Genomic DNA, 21,200 nt, shown 5'->3' with positions numbered 1-21,200 from the left:
TATACCAACATCTGATAGGGAGCTCAACTAGATGACAAGATTTCTTTCAAATTGGATGGTTATGATAATGAGTGAAATTTAGACAAGAATTTGCAAACTAGGGAGGGTCCCACAGAGAATGATGCTAAAGAGCTGAAGAAAGAAGCCAAAAAAGGAGGCCAGAGAAAGAGCTCCAGCGAGGCTGTTTGGTAGCAATGATGAATGTTCTGGCATCTTGGGAAAGCATCTGCCACTGATGAGGACAAAATTACTAATAGACAAGTTTGCTGCTGCTGCTTCCAGCCAAGCAGACCCCATAGTTGTGCACTTAACAGTGCATCATAGGGCTCCTGCTCCTTGTGGTGATGTGTTATGCTGGCCGGACTTTCCAACAAATGCCAGACAAATCAGCGGTCTGGCTGGAGTCCTCCACCGGGAAAAATGCGCAAACCCTGGCAACAACAAAGATGATGAGATGAGATTCAGTCCAGACCCGTGACATGCCATTAGATCTTTCTAATCACCAGAGAGCAAATCCTTACTTTGTGTACTAGACACTATGCTAAGAACTTAATAGACATGGGGGCTGGGTGTGGTGGCTCACACTTGTAATCCCAGCACTTTGGGAGGCTGAGGCATAAGGACTGCTTTAGCCCAGGTTTTGGAGACCGGCCTGGGCAACAGAGTGAGACCTCGTCTTAAAAAAAACCCAAACAACAACAACTAGCTGGTCATGGTGGTGCACGCCTGAAGTCCCAGCTACTTGGTAGGCTGAGGTGGGAGGATCACTTGAGCTTGGGAGGTGGAGGCTGCAGTGAGCCACGACTGCCACTGCACTCTAGCCTAGGTGACAGAGCAAGACCCTGCCTCAAAAAAAAAAAAAAAAGAAAGAAAGAAAGAAACAAAAGAAAAAGAAAAAAATAGACATGATCTCACATATGTGAAAGATCCCACTATCCCCATTTGACTGATGAAAATATTAAGGCTCAGAGCAGGCAACGGACATCCCTAACTCATCTAGAGATTCAGTGACAGAGTTAGAGTACTCAGGGCTCCAAATCCCATCTGACCATTAACTCAAACCACCTCTGTTTATCTCCCCCGCCCCCCGCCAGTAAACACTCTGTATTAAACACCTTGTCCACTAAAGCACCATGCTTTCCACGAGGGACTCCTTCGTGCACAGCCATCCTCACTCTGCAGGAACTCGTCAAAGTTTCAGTGAATGGATGAATTTGGAGTGTTCAACAAGGGGTGCACAGTTGCAACTTTTAAAATACAGCAGAAGGAGACAAATGCCACAAAACAAAATGCACATGGAAAAATCACTACCTTATTTCAAAATATTTACAGCTTCACATTTAAGGCCACCCAAAGCGTGGCGGTCTGGTGAGAAGGCAGAGATCAGAGGCTGTTGGGGTGGGTCATACACCATGATTCCCGGCCCCGCTCTGGGAGACACAAGGTATCCCACAGTCTTCTCTCCCAGTTACATCCTCCACGGAAACCACAAGATGACTCGCTCAACTTTTTTTAAAGTAGAAAAAAATATGCTTGTGTGTGTGTAAGGGGAGGAGAGGGGATGTGAATGAAATGGAGGGTAGTGTAATAATTCCTGTAGTCATAAGACACGCCAGTTGGTAGTTGCTAGTATTCCAGACACTTCCTAAAGCCAGACAAATGCCCCAAGCCTCGGCATGTCTGGCTTAGAGATCTATTCAACTGATAGCAGCCGCCTCTTCTGGGGAGAGCAGATCTTTCAGAAAGCACTGGCTGCGCTGCTAATCAAACGCAACATTGTTCTCAGCAAGGAGGAAGAATGGAAAGGTTTGTTTCAGAGTCACAACTTTATTTTTTTTAAAAGGCACCCAAGTTGTTTTAACAAGTTGCTACAAAACTTGGGCTTCCTGAGTGGAGGCTGTTTTGCACAGTGCATGTACTGTACAAAAATCCAGGCAGGGAGGGATCAGAAAGTTAGTCATTAAAGAAAAAAAAAAAAAAAAGCCCCAGGCACTTGATGCCTGGAAATGATGTCAGACGCAGCCACTCCTCTGTTAGAACTACAACAAAACAATGCGCAGGCAATCCACAGCAGCTGCCCCTGCAAATGTCAGCGCTAGCCCAGTCAAAAGAGCTTGAAACCTACCAAGCCGGAGGACTGTGCTGTGCCTCTCTCGCCCACATTTTCCCCAGGCACTCTCAGGAACCTGGCAACAGGTAACGTGGCAACCTTTGACTTATAAAAGGGCAAGTGGCACAATCTCAGGGAACAAGTGGACTTTTTTTAAAAGCCAGCATGTCCCCCACCACTCCCACACCCCACTCCCTCCCTCCCAACCAAGTCTGTAAAAAACAAAACATTGACGCGGGCAGTCCTACTCTCGAGTGTCCCCTTGTGGCCAAGCCTGGAACATCACATCCGTACATTGCAATCTGTGGATCAGCTACGAGGTAAGTCGCTCTTTGGAAGGGGTGGAGGTCTTTGCTGGACTTGTCTTCCGAAAAGCATAAAGAGTGGAAGTCAAGGCTCAGAATGGCGTGCTTTTTTTAGCTTATCACCTTAACAAAAACTTCACCTTAGCTGCAGGGTTAAACCTCTGGGTTGGGGCTGGGGATTTTCGTTGTTGTTGTTTTAAAGCAGCAAGCCAAGGCCATGTTTTTTAAGGTGGTGAGTTAAACGGAGCAAGAACTGCGGTAGCCTTTTCCACCCAATCTCTTTCTTCACATCCTAGTCACAGCCAAGGGTAGGGTGGATGGCAGTGAGGATAAACAGCCCAGAAACTGAGGATTCCTGCAGGGTGGGACTGGCATTTTCCATTTTTATCTGAAGTTGTACTTTGAATGCAGACACCTTTCTCTCAGGCCAGAAGCACTGCTCATTTGTATTGCTGGCTTCCAGTTAGCCTATTTGCGAGGATTACTTAGGATTTCCAGACTGCAGGCCCAGTTACCCAGAGAGTGTGCCTCAAGGCCCCACCTCAACGCTTTTATCTCTATGTGGCGGGAAACACCCACGAAAATGCCAACGGCAGTATTTGTAACCTGCCTTCTTCCTTTTGGGAACTGCTTTCTGCAGCTCTCTCTGCTTTAGAGGAATAACTACAGCTGGGAGCTGCTCCAGCCACGCAGGAGGAGAGGGCACCCATTGAGGAGAGGGCACCCGTTCTGTCTCCCTCTGGCTCCCTCTGGCTATGTTAACTGGAAACTAGGAAAGGGGTTCAGATCAAAGTAACTGCTCTCTTCAGAAAGTTCCGTTCATTAACTAAATTAGCGGAAATTAAATGGTGTTTGGAGGAAGGTCATTTCAGAAGGCCCAGGGCCAGAGGCTGAGGTCTAAAACTTCTAATCTGGATTTTTATTGAAGTTTGGCAGTAAGTTAAACAGGAAGTTGAAGGCTACCATATGTAAATCCAGTTGTTGCCTGAAATCAGTCATTTCAAGGGAGTATCTTGAAAGGACACAGACTGGGGAACAGGCATGAAAAAAAAAAAAAAGTAAGTAGACAGACATTTGGCTAGTATGTGCCTGGACCACTTAACACTAAAGATTAGAAACCTAGGGCTCTGAGTAAGAATCATTTGACCAGTAGCTAAGGTGAGTCATAGCCTGCACAGAACTAGGGCACACATGTTGAAGTCAGGATGTTGAGAACATCGGGCTTACTAATTTGCAAGGCAGGAGTGCTGCTTCCAGTAGGGAATGTGATCAGGATTTCACGGCTCATTTTCCCAGCCTTTCCAACAGGTGCAATCAAGTCATCCGTGTACACAAGTGACTGCCCTGGCAGTTACATCTGTTAGGATTAAATTTCCATTTGTTCCATTACTTTATATGAAGTGATTTCTACTGTTGAGTCAGACAGATCACTTCCTCTTAGACCTAGGGACTTTTTTCAACATTTTTAACAATGTGTGTGTTTTTCAAAATGTGTCCCAGCCAGGTCTGCAGGTCTTCCTGGGTTGAATGGACTGTTTACAGAAGGGGAAGATTCAGGCCCAAGGTCAGGGTTACAGAATTATATAAGGTTTCCTGTTTGGGCAGCTGGTCTAGCAACACCTCTGGTTGGGGCAGACTGGGTCTTGTTGAGAGATAGCATGCCCAGGAGGCTAGGGCAGGGAGAGTGCCAGGAGCAGGGAAGAACATTTTTGTTTTGTTTTCTTTTTTTTTTAAGACCGTGTCTTACTCGGTCACCCAGGCTGGGGTGCAGTGGTGCGATGTCAGCTCACTGCAACCTCCGCCTCCCAGGTTCAAATGATTCTCCTGCCTTAGCCTCTCGTGTAGCTTGAATTACAGGCGCCTGCCACCATGCTCAGCTAATTTTTATATTTTTAATAGAGACGGGGTTTCACCATGTGGACCAGGCTGATCTTGAACTCCTGACCTTAGATGAGCTGTCCGCCTCGGCCTCCCAAAGTGCTGGGATTACAGGCTTGAGCAACCAAGCCCGGCCTGACATTTTTCTTTTAAATCTTTCATCAACCAGCTTTCATTTCTTGTCAGATGTCACTTTTTAGCAACCTGTTCCTATATTCTCTGTTAGGAGAACTTTTTTTTTCTTTTTTTTCTGGCCAGACTGAGAGAAAGGAATTAAAGGATGGAAGAATTACAAGATCAGGCACTGTTGTCTGTCTGATCCACGGATGTAACCACAGCACACGCACGGCTCACAGTACTAGTGTGATAAATACTTGTTACGTGAAGGCATTTACAGGGATGAGAAGAGACTTCCTGGAGAAACAAAAGGGACTAACAATCAGGAAAGGGAGGTGATCGGGGCAGGAGTCAAGTGGACACCTCAGCAAAGCCATTCGCTGTGATCTCTGATGGTGCAGTGTCATGTCCTGTCACCAGAGCCCCCTCGTGTTTGATGTTGGCCAATCCCGCCAACGTGATCTAGCAGGCCAAATCCTAATCTACCATTCTCTGACACCAGCTGGTCCCTTGGGTTATCCACCTGATATCCCCCATTCTCCCCACTTGGCCTCCCCTACAGGCCCTCGGCAAAGGACCGTGGGAGGCACCTGTGACACTGCCCTTTTCCTGTGCAGCTGTTTTTCTTCTTCATTCTTTTCACTCCTCGTTACTTTTTTTTTTTCATGCTCAGCACACACAGAACTAGGAACTTTGTTATTCTACTTATTTTTCTGTACTCTGTCTGCTTGCACACAGATGGATATCTGAGAGCGAGCGAACTTTCTTTACCTCCTAGTATCATTTCATGAGAATTAGTAGCATCTGCACAATGGGGCCTTGGAGACAGGAATAAAAGGAAAAATCTGGAATGGAATCACATGACGCAACAGGCTCTGAAGACTCCCTGCCCGGCTGCCGTATGTCTGGTAAACAGAATAAATAGCACTTGAGCATCCCTGACCCTGAGACTGTGGAGTAGCTGGTTGTTTCTAGATGGGACCAGGGTATCGTGCACTTATTGCCAATTCATCTTGCTTCAGTAAGTGGGGTGGCTGTGCAGAGTGAGTGGCCTGTGTATGAACCAGGGTCCGTCCCATCTAATGAGTCCGGTCAGGCTGAGTCCTCACCAAGACTTCAGTGTGGATTCATCAGTAACCTTGGTTCACCGGCAGGCTCGCTGGACTTTGGAGAAAAGGCTGACCCTCCACCAAAGCAGCCCACTGCTGCCACCGCCCTAGGAACAGAGGGCCTGGAGCCAGGGCTTGACCTGGCACAGGAGCTTTTGCACAAGGCCGGCTCAAACCTCCAAACCTGGGAAAACAGGATGCATGGGGAAGTGAAGAAGAAAGAAAATGCATCCACCATTCCTTCCTGTTGGTGTCAGCACGATGAGGAATAATCACCTGGATTTGGAAAGCAGGCGTGTGGGAGGCTGCAGGCCCCCCTGGTCTGTGTAGTTAGGCACTTAATTTTTCATCCTCCTCCTTTTCTCTGCCCTCCTGAAACGCCCATTTTCAAAGGAAAAACAGAAAAATGTATCTGGGTTAACCTGTGTAATACTGTTTACATCAGTCCACTTGGCCCAGAAAGGATACCAGCTCCTTACTGATGCTCAGATAACAGGGTTAGTGCTTAAAAAAATTATGCCTTGCGCCGGGCGCGGTGGCTCATGCCTATAATCCCAGCACTTTGGGAGACCGAGGTGGGTGGATCACAAGGTCAACAGATCAACACCATCCTGGCCAACCAACATAGTGAACCCGTCTCTACTAAAAATATAAAAATTAGCTGGGCGTAGTGGCGCATGCCTGTAGTCCCAGCTGCTAGGGAGGCTGAGGCAGGAGAGTCGTTTGGGCCTGGCAGGCGGAGGTTGCAGTGAGCTGAGATTGCGCCACACTGCACTCCAGCCCAGGCGGTGGAGCGAGTCTCCATCTCAAAAAAAAAAAAAAAAAAAATTCTGCCTCATTCATTATCCAACTTTGTCACTGATAGAGAAGGACATAGATCCAGAGAAGAACTTGTCCAGGTGACCCCAGGGCTCTTTCCCCATCCATTACTTTTTTTTTTTTTTTTGAGCCGGAGTCTGGCTCTGTTACCCAGGCTGGAGTAGAGTGTCACAATCTTGGCTCACTGCATCCTCTGTCTCCTGGGTTCAAGCTATTCTCCTGACTCATCCTCCCTAGTAGCTGGGATTACAGGTGCGTGCCACCCCGCCCAGCTAATTTTTGTATTTTTAGTAGAGATGAGGTTTTAACTTGTTAGCCAGGCTGGTCTTGGACTCTTGACATCAAGCGATCTGCCTGCCTTGGCCTCCCAAAGTGCTGGGATTACGGCTGTGAGCCACCGCGCCCGGTCCCCTTCATTACTCCTTAAGTGTCCCTTAAAGACTGTATTTATTTATTTGAAACAGAGTCTTGCTCTGTCACCCAGGCTGCTGTGCAGTGGCGTGATCTTGGCTCACTGCAACCTTCTGCCTCAGCCTCCTGAGTACCTGAGACTACAGGCGGGTGCCACCACACCCGGCTAATGTTTGTCTTTTTGGTAGAGATGGGGTTTCACCATGTTGGCCAGGGTGGTCTCGAACTCCTGATCTCAAGTGATCCGCCCGCTTCAGCCTCCCAAATTGCTGGGATTACAGGTGTGAGCCACTGCACCCAGCAAAGACTGCATTTAAAATACTACCTTTCTGTTAGGTACTTGTCATTTGCCAAAATTAAATAAAAACAATCTAGGAACCTAGGAACCTGTGAAGTCAGTACTAAAATCTATACCAATTTACCCTACAAACTCCCATCCTCCTCCTCGTTGGTTGAGTGTTTAATAAAGCCAGGCGCTTTACCTATAGTCTCATTAAATTAAAAACAACCCTGCATAGGAAGTCAGGATCTCAATTTTGCAGATGAAAAGGAGGCTCATCTGGGCATGCCCAGCAAGTTCTGGAGAACGCCCCTTAATGGAGTACTTGAATTTGTCCGCAGAGAGAGGTGGCATCACCGCACTGTAAATAGTTTCCAAGGTCAAGTTTGGCTAGTGGCTTTTAGAATTGTGGCAGAAGGATGCCATCCTACTCCCGCCTTCAGAGGCATCTCAGGTTCTGGAGCTCTGTGCTAACTAAGCCTACCTGTGGAGGGTGGCAATGGAGTGGTGACAGGTGTGCAAGGTTTCACATCTTTAAGGAAAAGACAGCTCCAAGGACAGTTTTTTGGTTTGTTTGTTTGTTTGTTTTTGAGACAGAGTCTCACTCTGTTGTCAGGCTATAGTGTAGTGGCGCGATCTTGGCTCACTGCAACCTCCACCTCCCGGGTTCAAGCGATTCCCCTGCCTCAGCCTCCCGAGTAGCTGGGACTACAGGAGGGCGCCACCACGCCCAGCTAATTTTGATATTTTTAGTAGAGATGTGGTTTCACCATGTGGGCCAGGATGGTCTCGATCTCTTGACCTTGTGATCCACCCACCTTGGCCTCCCAAAATGTTGGGATTACAGGCGTGAGCCACCATTCCCAGCCAATTTTTTTTTTTTTTAAAGAGACAAGGTCTTGCTCTGTTGCCCGAGCTGGAGTGCAGTGGCGTGATCATGGCTCACTGCATCCTCTAACTCCTGGGCTCAAGCGATCCTCCCACTTTAGCCTCCGGAATAGCTGGAACCACAAGCGCACACCACCACATCCAGCTAATTTTTAAAAAACTGTTTCTAAAGACAGGGTCTCACGATGTTGCCCAGGGTCAAGGTCAGATTTGTTAATCCTTCTGACATTGTCTCCTGTTGGAGTTCTGCGTGTTCATTAGTTCATCACCATGCGTGTGATTCACACACTGTACTCAGAAACATTCTTTTTTTTTATTTTTGTTTTTTTTTTTTTTTTGAGACGGAGTTTCTCTCTTGTCGCCTAGGCTGGAGTGCAATGGCACGCACGATCTCGGCTCACTGCAACCTCTACCTCCCAGGTTCAAGCAGTTCTCCTGCCTCAGCCTCCTGAGTAGCTAGGACTATAGGTGTGCGCCACCACTCCCAGCTTATTTTTGTATTAGTAGAGACGGGGTTTCACCATGTTGGCCAGGCTGGTCTCGAACCCCGGACCTCAGGTGATCCACCTGCCTTGGCCTCCCAAAGTGCTGGGATTATAGGCATGAGCCACCATGCCCAGCCAGAAACATTCTTTTTATTCGTTTTTATTTTAATGGTAGTAAGGGCCCTGGTAGGGGATTTGAACTGTTTCTTTCCACAGTGTGGAATGATGTCTATATACGTTACAGAATGGAGATATATATGTATATATATATATATTTTTTTTTTTTTTTGAGACAGTGTCTCACCCTGTGGCTCAGGCTGGAGTGCAGTGATGTGATCTCAGCTCACTGCAACCTCCACTTCCCGGGCTAAAGCAATTCTCCCACCTCAGCCACCCAAATAGCTGGGATTACAGGCACCTGCCACCATGCTGGCTATCTTTTGTATTTTTAGTACAGATGGGGTTTCACCATGTTGATCAGGCTGGTCTCGAACTCCTGACCTCAAGCAATCCACCCGCCTCGGCCTCCTGAAGTGCTGGGTTTACAGGTGTGAGCCACTGTGCCTGGCCCAGAATGGAGTAGTTTGATGCGGTCTTACAGATAAACACTTCACATTTGCAAGGGTTTGTGTGTGTGTGTGTGTGTGTGTGTGTGTGTGTGTGTGTGTGTGTGTGTGTGTGTGTGTGTGTTTTAACTCATCTTTTCCATTCTCTTCCCCACCCCTCCTTTCCCATCTGCTACCCTCAGGCTACAGTTCGACTTCACAGATAGAAAAATAAATAAAACCTACAGCTGGGCATGGTGGTTCACGCCTATAATCCCAGCACTTTGGGAGGCCGAGGTGGGCCAATCATTTGAGGTCAGGAATTTGAGACCAGCCTGACCAACATGGTGAAACCCTGTTTCTACCAAAAATACAAATAAATTAGCTGGTCGTGGTGGCCTGCCCCAGTAATCCCAGCTACTTGGGAGGCTGAGGCAGGAGAATCGCTTGAATCAAGGAAGCGGAGGTTGTAGTGAGCCCAGATCACGCCACTGCACTCCAGCCTGGGTGACAGAGCGAGACTCCGTCTCAAAAAAAAAAAAAAAAAAAATTAGCTGGGCGTGCTGGCGAGTGCCTGTAATCCCAGCTATTCAGGAGGCTGAGACAGGCGAATCACTTGAACCCAGAGGCAGAGATTGCAGTGAGTGGAGATCGGGCCACTGCACTCCAGCCCGGGCTACAGTGCGAGACTCCTTCTCAAATGAATGAATAAATAAATAAATAAATAAAACCTACATTATTTACCTTGGCCCACTATAATTTTGCACTACAGGATGGCAGCTCCGGATGCTGCCCAGGACACTGGCCTAAAAGTGTGTCTGCAAGTGCTCTCACTCTTCATTCATTCAAGCTCTGCCTAGTACACACTTTTTGGAAACCATTTCCCAAAATGCATGCTCTTATACCACATTTCCCACCCACCAGATAACCGAAACAGTGCATGTAACATAGTTTGAATTAAAGAATAATCTTGTTTTGGCCGGGCGCGGTGGCTCACGCCTGTAATCCCAGCACTTTGGGAGGCCGAGGCGGGCAGATCACAAGGTCAGGAGATCAAGACCATCCTGGCTAACACAGTGAAATCCCGTCTCTACTAAAAATACAAAAAAATTAGCCAGGCGTGGTGGTGGGCTCCTGTAGTCCCAGCTACTCGGGAGCTGAGGCAGGAGAATGGCGTGAACCTGGGAGGTGGAGCTTGCAGTGAGCCGAGATCGCGCCACTGCCCTCCAGCCTGGGCGACAGAGCAAGACTCTGTCCAAAAAAAAAAAAAAAGAAGAAGAAACTTGTGTTGGTAGACAAATAAATTCATGAACTGCAGATATAAATAGATCGAGCACTAGATATGTTTATTATCTCAAGCACAGCACTGCCTCCTGGTGCGGATTATATTCCAGTTTTCAAAAGGAACCATAGAAGGTACAAGCAATACGATTTTATTTTGGAGGGATTTCTAGCATCATAGGTCAAAGCCGTTATTAAGTATCAACTCTGAAAAAGCAACTATAAATACTGCAAATCGACTAAGCCAGGGGACGCAAATATATCCTGTGTGTTGTGTGCTGGACTGTGGTTGAGACTTCATGGTCGTGCTCTGGGCTCATGGGGGCAGCTGACTGCTCATAATTAAGATTGCTGTTGCCGCTGCCTGTGTTCCAAAGAACACAAGAGGACAGAGCTAAGGTGTATGAATGCGGAAAAACTTGCAGAAACTAGAGCTAGTCTTCGGATTGAAATGAATTACCAATAAAGGGTTGGGAAACGGATCAAGGGGAGGGAAGCGTTTTGATGGCCCCTGCTCTGAGGTTCAGCCCATTTGCAGTTGCTGATAACCTTGTCAGGTCACCAGATAAAGGCAAGTCTTGTCACCCTCAGGCACCTGGCTGCGAAGTAATAAAACGGTTGCCTTATCATCTAAAGGTGGAGTTAGTCAAACCTCAGCCCAGGGTAATTATAGTAAACTGAAATTGCCTGTCCTTTACAAAAAAAAAAGGGGAGGGAGAGAGAAAGGAAAAGGGCTTAAGGCAGGAAATTGTGTTTGTCTTTCTCCTTGGATTTAAAAAAGAAACGAGCAAAACAGCAAGAAGTTTTCCAGGGAGTGAGAAAAACAGCCCGGCTAGACTCCCCTCACCCTGGGTTAACAGGATTGCTGACAGATCAGGCCCACGTGATGGTCAAGAAAAGAGGCTCACGCTGATGAAAATCCAAGAAATCTTCTTAGGAGCCTTCCTTTCTAAATGTAAATGACTGAGTCATTGCTTTGCTAAGGAGGGAAGGAAGTTACAATCACACCAAGTGACTCATTCATTGCTGTTAGCTCCGGCAGTTGGATAAAAAGTTTTAGCAAAAGCAGCAACAAATGTACTTTAAATACTAGCACAGTAAGGGAATTCCTCTCTTTCAGGATGAATGCCATCCACACAAAAGAGCTCCTGTTGACATCTCATTTACAATCTCCCCCAGGACACAGACAAGACCCTTTCAATAAACCCAGCTCAGAAACACCTATTGTTCAAAATCTTCAACTCGCCACAGGCTACCACCACTCCCTATGGCTTTGCAAAATTAAAGATTTAGAAGCAGGATGGGGACGGTGGAAGCTATGAAAAGAGGCAGGAAAAAAGTCCCTTTGACCCGATGCTATCAGAGAGCGTGCATGAAGAAGAAAGTTAATGGTATTTCCATTTATATAAGAAGCGCCTAAGAAATGCCTGTGACGTTCGTGAACTAGTGATTGTGAATTCCAAATCTGATGCCAACTTTATGTGTAAAGAAGCTAACTCCTGCCAACATCGTGGCTGAATGAACAGCTGGGGCTATGCTTAACCCATTCCCAGCTTACAAAAGCCCCATGGCAGCTGCAGCGAAGCATCAGGTGAGTCTGATATGGACTGTCTGTTTCCTTGGGGATTTGAAGCTTGTCTGTCCTTTCCAAGTGGAATCTTGTGCCTAAGTGCTAGAACCCACTCCTCTCCACTGATTCTCTTCTTTCCATTTCTGCCATTTCCCTTCTTCTTTTAATAAAACTTGGACATTTTCTGGAGTTATATGTTTTTCTTGGGATGTACTTCAAATTAAGGAGGATATTTATGTTTACAAACACACACACACACAAGAATCGGGCATTTCTCAAGTGGTGATACCTTTACCCTCCTCATTTTTCACTTAAGATTCCCCATCTCAGTACACGATCCCTTTGTCTGCCCTGAGTTCAAGCCAAAACTCGGCATTATCTGTAAGCACTCCTTTGGGTCCTTCTCTCCGATCTCTTAAATCCCTGTGGAGTCATTCCACATCCTTATGTGCATCTTTCTGCTTCCCTAGATCCTACAGTTTTAATGTTCTCTTCTGGAGTATCACAGCAACTTCCTTAACTCAAGGTTTCTCCAACTCTGAGTTGTCACTTAATGGGTAGTGAAATCAGATGAGTCATGCAGTTTCACCATTTAGAAAATGCAAAAGGTTAGGTAGAAAATGTCAGCGTACATCCTGTGTAGAAAAACTAAGTCTTGTTGTGAAACTTCTTTCAGTTTGTATGTGCGTGTCCCCGGATCTGTGTACATACTGGGCAACAGGGAAAATGCATTTTGTAGGTCAAAATATTTGGAGAAATACTTTTCTACTTAGTCTCACTGGGTCTGTCTTTTGTCTGTTTCCAAACTATTGCATACACTTAGAGGAAGAGTGGAAACCCTCCAGCAGGTCCTGTCAGTCTGCAGTTTACAAATCTGCCCTCAGGATAAGAGTTCCTGCTCACCATTTTCAGGTCTCAGAATTCTGCCTCCTCCTGAGCACTTTTCCTTTAGTTATTCAACCCATCAAGTTCCCTGGGTTTGCATGTGCAATCGATTCCTCGTTAGGGGTATTCTTTCCTCTGGTTTTTCCTTCAGATATGAGCTTACGTTTGACCTCTTCCAAGAAGACGTCAGGAGTGTCCTTCTGAATGCCTTTCCTAGTTCTCATGAGAACACAGCAGTTTTTAATCAGGCAGAGCACTTATTACATTATAATTATCTTCTTGGTTCCCAAGTGAACTTTTAAGTTCCAAGTGGGCAGTCAGTAAATACTTATTGGTGCATCAAATGCTCCACATTTTATACGGTTCACGTTTGCTTCCTACAAACCAATTTGGACAGTTATTTTAAAGTATCTTATCTCTAGTTGTCAAAGCTTTAGTTTCCTTTAACACTTAAATATCTCTTGCATATTTTCTTTTCAAACACTGCTTGGCTAATTTGCAAATTCATTGGACTCCTTTCCTTAAAAATCAAAATAATAAAACTTCAAGAAAGCTGTTTGACTTCTGGCCAGTTAGTCACCCTCTCTGAATGTCAGATCTGTAAACAGGAAGGGCAGAACTCTGATCTCTAAAATCCTCTCCAGTCCACTACTCTGACCCTCTAACTTGAGCTTTCTCCAGAGAGGTTAAGTGACTTTTCCAAGGTCACGCAGCTTTTTAGCGGCAGGAGATTTTTTGCCTGTCTATGGATTTTTAAAAGCTAGCAGTAAACAAAAACCAAAAAGTTTACCGAGGAAACTGAGTGCCACTAACAAGTTTGTGTGAAAGGGAATTCATGAAGAAATAGGAGACTTCAAACAAAACACTAAAATAAACAACAACCATAATGGATTCCTGCCTAGGCAGGTCTGGATATTAAGAAAAGATCTCGCTGTGGGTTGCTATTAGATGGAGAGATATTCAGATCTCATTTTTAAAATGAAAGTGAAAGATTAAAGAATTTTGGCATCCTGACCCTTTGTAGAGGCCATTCCTCAGAGGCACAGTGTGCAGACAAAACTATCCTAGAGGTGCCAACCAAAACAAGCTTAACGTCTGTCTCATTCCTGAGCCCTGGTGCCTTGACCAGTAACCACGCTCAGGAAGAAAGCTGCAACTCGCCAGGATGAAATTTGGCCCCGCTTCTTATAACCCTTCCCCCCTTCCTTCCCCTGCCAGAACCACACTAAAGAATTCGCTGCTCTCAGAGACAGACTTTTTCATTACTTCCTTACATTATAGAGTTTGGGCTTAGATTACCAGTTGTATGAGTAGCAAGTCAAACAGAAATACAACAGCAGTAATACTTATTTCTTTCCCTAATGTAATATGTTGTACTTCATAAGCCACCATATGCATTTGTTGCTTTTCCCCCGTCTACACTGACCAGCAGTTTTGCTTTGTTTGACAGAAAAGTATGGTAAGAGGAAACTGAATTTGAAGTGGATTCTTACGAAGGAAAAAGAAAATCACTATTGTAACTGTATACCAAATTACTATGTATGTGAGGTCCCAACTTTGACATCAAGGACATCAAGTCTTTACAGCCAGGCAATGGGATTATGGGTGATTTTTACTTTATTCTTTGGGCTTCTCTGAATTTTCCTATTTTTTGAAAAAGAACCTGCATTATTTTGTAATTATAAAAAAGTACAAATAAGAATTATACACACTATTATTTCTTCACTATGACACGACTAGATTATAATTTTTTTTTTTTTTGAGACAGAGTTTCGGTCTTGTTGCCCAGGCTGGGGTGCAGTGGGGCGACCTTGGCTCACTGCAACCTCCACCTCCTGGGTTCAAGCAATTCTCCTGCCTCAGCCTCCCCAGTAGCTGGGATTACAGGCACCTGCCACCACACCCATCTAATTTTAGTAGAGAAGGGGTTTCACCAAGCTGGCCAGGCTGGTCTCGAACTCCTGACCTCAGGTGATTGATCCACCCGCCTCGGCCTCCCGAAGTGCTGGGATTACAGGCATGAGCCACCGCGCCGGGCCTAGATTATGAAATTTTTGTGTTACCATATATGTTGCTGTGTAATTTTTGTTTTGAACCTTTTTTATTTTTCTTTTAATTCATTTGAGACAGGATCTTGTTCTGTTACCCAGGCTCACTGCAACAAGGTGATTTTCCCGCCTCAGCCTCCAGAGTAGCTGGACTACAGGCCGGTGCCACCACACCCAGATAATATTTTATGTTTTTTGTAGAAATGGGGTTTTGTTATGTTGCCCAGGCTGGTCTTAAACTCCTGGGCTCAAGCGATCCACCTTCCTCAGCCTCCCAAAGTACTGGGATTACAGGCATAAGCCACTGCACCCAGCCTTGAACATTTGTTTTTTGAAGGAAATTTTATATGATTACCACATAAAAAAGGAATAGTAAAAATCTCCTAACATTATTTGGTATCTCACTGTCTTTGAAAGCTTAAGGAACATGGACCCAGCCAAATATTGGCCGGTAACTCCTTTACAACTGGGCCGCAGCATATTTTATTACCTTCTCCTGACAATTTCTTATCTGGCTACTTATCATTTCCAGAACATACCATCCTTTTGCATGCCTTTACGCCCGTGGCAAACTTTGTTTGCCTCCTCATAACCATTCTCCCTGTCCTGCTTGCTAATGAGACCCCAGTGCTGTTGATCTTTTCCACACAGCTGTGAGTTTTACGGGTGGCTAAGCCCCTCCCTAGACGTGGAGGCTGAATCTTCACCGGTCTACAAGACAAAGAGATGAGAAGGGAGGTTGGATGGGAATGTTCTGGGAAAGTTTACCTCACTATTTAAAGCCACCCAAGTCAGGGACATCCCTTTTCTTTCTCTGGACTTTGTCATCTGCAAGGGATGCTGGAACTGTGGCTGCCATCGGGGGACCACAGAAAGTACTGGCCTAAGAAGACCAGCTCAGCTGGGCATGGTGGCTCATGCCTGTAATCCCAGTATTTTGGGAGGATGAGGCGGGCAGATCACCTGAGGTCGGGAGTTAAAGACCAGCCTGACCAACATGGAGAAGCCCTGTCTCTACTAAAAATACAAAATTAGCCGGGTGTGGTGGTGCATGCCTGTAATCCCAGCTACTGGGGAGGCTGAGGCAGGAGAATTGCCTGAATCCGGGAGGTGGAGGTTAACAGTGAGCGGAGATGGCGCCACTGCACTCCAGTCTGGGCAATGAGAGTGAAACTCCATCTCAAAAAAAAAAAAAAAAAAAGAAGAGGAGCTCACACTGGGGATGACAGGTGGAAGAAAGGCCAGCTATAATGAACTTGCTGGTTTTGGTAAATTCATGGCCTGCCCTACCTTTGGACCTGGTATTGTTTGAGAAAATAAATATTTTGCCATCTTAGTCACTTTGATTTTGTTTTTCAAGTTGTAATTGTTTGCTTATTGATTTGATTGGCTTGGCACTTATGCAGTGACTTTGTACATGCTGTCTGTGTGTTGGGGCTCAGAACATGATGCCCTAAAATATGGTGACTTGGCAATTGAGAAAACTGAAGGAGCAAGAAGGTCACTCACTGTGAGAGCTGGCCACGAGGGAATGCTCTGACCTGTCTTTGTCTGAAAGTACGTCATAAGATGCTCATTCCAGAGAGGTCTCGCTCTATACCCAGAGGCAAAGAAGAAGGAACAGACAGCTCTTGCCCTACTGGCCCCCAGTTGTTTGTTACCATTAGATAATAAATTTATTCTATTTGAAATCTGAAATACTCCAAAGTCTGAAACTTTTCATTTTTTTGAGACAGAGTCCTGCTCTGTCACCCAGGCTGGAGTGTAGTGCACGATCTCAGCTCACTGCAACCTCCACCTCCCAGGTTCAATGATCCTCCTGCCTCAGCCTCCCAAGTAGCTGGGATTACAGGCATGTGCCACCACGCCTGGCTAATTTTTATACTTTTAGTAGAGACAGGGTTTCACCATGTTGGCCATGTTGGTCTCGAACTCCTGAACTCAAGTGAGCCCTGGCCTCCCAAAGTGCTGGGATTACAGACGTGAGCTGCTGCACCCGGCCTCATCTGTAATACTCTCCCCTGCAGTGTCCTCAGCCTCTCCTGCCTCAGCCTCCCACGTAGCTGGGATTGCAGGTGTGCACCACCACAACCAGCCAATTTTTAAACATTTTTTTGTGGAGATATGGTCTCACTATGTTGCCCAGGCTAGTCTCGAATTCCTGGGCTCAAGTGATCCTCCCACCTTGGCCTCCCAAAGTACTGGGATTTGAGGTGTGATCCACTCACCTGGGCCTGAGTCTTCCTTTGGAAGGCTGCTGTATCATGTGAAACTTACGTTAAATAAATTTGCTTATTTTTCTGTTATTAATCTGTCTTCTGTGATAGGAGTCTCAGCCATGAACCTAGCGATGGGTGTGGAATAGATATTTCTTCCACACGCTGGAAAAGGCTGTGTCTGCCTGGTGCAAATCCTGACCTGCCAATTACAAGCTACGTGACTTTACACTATTAAATCATCTTTTCCTCGGTTTCCTCATCTGTTGGGTTAAGATAACAGCACCTATCTCATAATGTGATGCGGCGAGTGAAGAGGTTAATGTAGTGAAAGGGGATAGAGTGTTCCACTTACCCTGTGACATATAGGAATTAGGTGCTCTTCTTTTTTCTTTCCTTCCTAGATTATGTGATGCAATGAAATTCAAATATGAAAACCATCTTGGAGGCCAGGCACAGTGGCTCACGCCTTTAATCCCAGCACTTTGGGAGGCCGAAGCGGATGGATCATTTGAGGTCAGAAATTCAAGACCAGCCTGGCCAACATGGTGAAACCCCGTCTCTACTAAAAATACAAAAATTAACTGGGCGTGATGGTGCATGCCTGTAATCCCATCTACTTGGGAGGCTGAGGCATGACAATCGCTTCAGCCTGGGAGGCGGAAGTTGTGGTGAGCCAAGATCGCCCCACTGCACTCCAGCCTGGGCGACAGAGACACTGTCTCAAAAGAAAACCATCTTGGAAACTCCCTGAGGGTTCTTTTTTGGGGGGGAAAGTTCGTACTTTTAAGATGCTTTGGTTCCTACTGCATGAAGAGCCCTGCAATGAGTACGTGTGAATGCATATGTTGAGATGCCTTTTCCTAGTGCTTAACATTAAAAATTCATCTCGGCCGGGCACGGTGCCTCACACCTGTAATCCCAGCACTTTAGGAGGCTGAGGCGGGCGGATCACCTGAGGTCGAGAGTTCGAGACCAGCCTGGCCAACATGAAGAAACTCTATCTCTACTAAAAATACAAAAAATTAATCAGGCATGGTGGCGCATGCCTGTAATCCCAGCTACTCGGGAGGCTGAGGCAGGAGAATTGCTTGAACCTGGGAGGCGGAGGTTGCAGTGAACAGAGATCACGCCATTGTTCTCCAGCCTGGGCAACAACAGCAAAACTGTCTCAAAAATAAAATAAAAAATTGTTTTAAAAAATAAAAATTCGCCTCATCACTGTTCTCAATTCATATGTCCTCTCCTTCGAGAGGGCTTTAAAAAAACTAAAACTATTTTACCTCAAAATATACTTCTTTGGCATATTTTTGAGATGGCTGTTCAGAGGGCCCACAGACAGGAATAGCCCTGCCAAGTTGCCATTTGTGGAGGAGACATACATCTGCAGAGAAAATCTGCAGCAATGAAATAAACAGCCAGGCTTTCTCTGAGGCCCTCCGCCTATCCAGACCTAGGAGAGATTAACTGAGTCTGACACCTTTGAAAATCTGACAGAGAAACACTTAACCACAGACTACCTTCTGTTCTCTCTGAGGACTGCTACCTGTGAGATTTAACCCACCTGTGCCCTCACCTTCCCTCTCCCCTCCCTGCCATAACCTATTTTGCCATGCTCTGAGTCCCTACTCCTCAGTAACATCAAGATGGTATAAAAGCATCAACTCAGCCAGGCACAGTAGCTCACACCTGTAATCCTAGCACTTTGGGAGGACAAGGTGGGCAGATCCCTTGAGCCCAGAAGTTAAAGACCAGCCTGGCAAGCATGGCGAAATGCTGTCCACTAAAAATACGAAAAAAAAAAATAGCCAGATGTGGTGGCACATGCCTGTAATCCCAGCTACTTGGGAGGCTGAGGCAGGAGAATCGCTTGAACCCAGGAGATGGAGGCTGCAGTGAGCTGAGATCACGCCACTGCACTCCAGCCTGGGCGACAGTGAGACTGTCCCTCAAAAAAATTAAAAAAGATGGTATAAAAGTATTAACTGTATGGTCTTTTTGTTTTTGGAGTTTCATATGTATTTTTTTCCTATGGCAGAAGAGTTTTCATAATTTGTATGACTCATGCACATATGTGCACGTTAGCGAAATCTGTATGCCAGCCAGGTGTGGCATAAGCCTGTAGTCTCAGTTACTCAGAGGCTGAGGCGGGAGGATTGCTTGAGCCCAGGAGGTCAAGGCTGCTGTGAGCTATGATTGCACCACTGCACTCTACCCTGGGCGATAGAGCAAGACCCTGTCTTTAAAAAAAAAAAAAAAAAAAAAGTGTATACTTTTTTTTTCCTGTTAATTTACTATCTGTTTGTTTTATAGACTCAAATTATCAAGGCTTCAGGGGGAAAATGTAAACTTCCCTACAGCTCCCTTCATCACCCAGCTTAGACCAGCCTCACACCCTCCCATCCCAGGCCTGCAGCCCCCTAACTGATTTGAGATGCCTGGAGAAAATAAAATTGCTGCTCCATCTTTTATAAACTAAAAGTGTTGGGGTGGGGGCAGTGCAAAGTTGGTGCTTGCTCATTCAACCCAGTCCTGACCAGCTCTACCACTGCACCCGCCCCAGCCCTCCACAGCCTTCCAACGGCAGCTGTCTCCAGATTCCCTACATTCTAGTTAGCAGCCTTCACTCTCCCCATGACCAAGGCCCCACGAAGTCTTTCCAAAGTCCCTGCTTGTCATTTCTGTTAACATGTCCCCGCCTCCCACCTCGAAATTACATAGCAGGACTGGCTGCAGACCCTGCTTCCTTGCACCTTGGAAAATGGCAGAAATTACCACGCGTTTCTCAGGGCTAGTAGGGTGGACCCCTGCCAGTGGTCTCAAACTTTTTCCATACCTTCTCTATCACCCTCCAGTTCAGAAAAGACAAAAAGGAAACCCCAAAGAAAATCAAAAAACTTACAAGTATGTTTCCCTTTGCCTCCATAGTCAGCACTAATGATTTCCAGCTGGGTTGGAGAGCAGGCTGTGGATAGGACCAAGTCCTGTTGCTAAGTTCAAGTACTTGAGAATTTAACATCCCAGACCCTCTCCAAGCTCTGCTGCAGGCCCCTCAACTATATTTCCCTAGCTTACCATGGTAACAAGCCAGAGGACTAGCCCTAAGTGTATCCACTTACATTACTAAAGCTCTATCAAATGAACAAATAGTTCCCTTTGCTTTTCATGCCTGAAAGGCAATATTGTGTGTTTAAGAATATGGCACAGTTCTGTCGTCCCAGCTGCTTGGAAGGCTGAGGTGGGATGATTGATTGAGCCCAGGAGTTTGAGTCCAGCCTGGGCAACATAGCAAGATTTGATCTCAAAATATTAAAAAATAATGTAAGTTTTGGAGGCAGACCTTGATTTAAAAGTGTGTTACCTAGGGAAGGTTGCTGAATCTTTATAAACATCTGGTTTTTATTGTCTAAAACGAGGATAAGAATGAAAAACTTCCTTATAGGGTTGTTGAGAGGCTGAAAGGAAGTAATATATGGGAAATGCTCAGTGTATTAACTCAGTAAATGGCATACAGTAACAACAGCATCAACAGTTTCATAAGGGGAATCCCTTCATTTTGACTAGGGGACCCGTGGCCCTTGTGAAAGGTCTGAGAACATCTGAAGCTAACTTCTACACCAACGTGGTCAGATGATGCCATCCTGTATCCATGGCAACCAGATGTCTCCAGTATCTAGTTTAGTGCCAGGCAGGTGGTGTGCAATGAAACAACGGAATCACAGGCTGCAACTCTGCTGTTCAGTTCGTTCGTTAGTGGAACCCCTGTAACATACTCAAAATTCTGACTTCATAGGACCTTTGAATTACAGTTTCGTAAAAGAAGTTCTGAAAGATTGACCAATCATCTCACACACATTTTTTAGTTATTCCCAGATGGTTGGTGATGTAAAAATAAAACAACCAAAACCTTTATGTTGGATATATCTTCAAGTCTATCACAATATTTTAGTCCATTTCCTTTTTTTTTGTTTGTTTGTTTTTTTTCTTTGAGACGGAGTTTTTGCTCTTGTTACTCAGGCTGGAGTGCAATGGTGTAATCTCGGCTCACTGCAACCTCTGTCTCCTGCATTCAAGCGATTCTCCTGCCTCGGCTCCTGAGTAGCTGGGATTACAGGCGCCTGCCACCATGCCCAGCTAATTTTTTTGTATTTTTAATAGAGATGGGGTTTCACCATGTTGGTTAGTCTTGAACTCCTGACTTCAGGTGGTCCACCCGCCTCGGCTTCCCAAAGTGCTGGGATTACAGGAATTAG

At 45.8% G+C, this 21,200-nt stretch overlaps 1 protein-coding gene and 1 long non-coding RNA gene across 20 annotated transcripts in view; one reads left to right on the top strand and one right to left on the bottom strand.

Annotated features, from left to right (window-relative positions):
- The window catches only part of DLGAP1 (DLG associated protein 1), a 977,987-nt gene that overhangs the window by 95,328 nt on the left and 861,459 nt on the right, over positions 1-21,200 (bottom strand). The window lies entirely within an intron of this gene.
- On the top strand, positions 1,693-18,156 carry LOC129019135 (uncharacterized). Of its 2 annotated transcripts, XR_008495527.2 has the most exons (4): positions 1,695-2,430; positions 4,552-8,337; positions 9,386-11,819; positions 17,352-18,156. It is a non-coding gene; the product is annotated as an uncharacterized LOC129019135 (long non-coding RNA). The 2 variants fall into 2 exon arrangements; XR_010124147.1 differs by having other exon boundaries at positions 1,693-2,430; positions 4,552-11,819.

This window comes from Pongo pygmaeus, chromosome 17 (genome assembly GCF_028885625.2).
Source record: "Pongo pygmaeus isolate AG05252 chromosome 17, NHGRI_mPonPyg2-v2.0_pri, whole genome shotgun sequence".
NCBI classification, from domain to species: domain Eukaryota; kingdom Metazoa; phylum Chordata; class Mammalia; order Primates; family Hominidae; genus Pongo; species Pongo pygmaeus.
The sequence above is the reverse complement of the archived record's forward strand: the minus strand, read 5'-3'. Positions and strand labels throughout refer to the sequence as shown.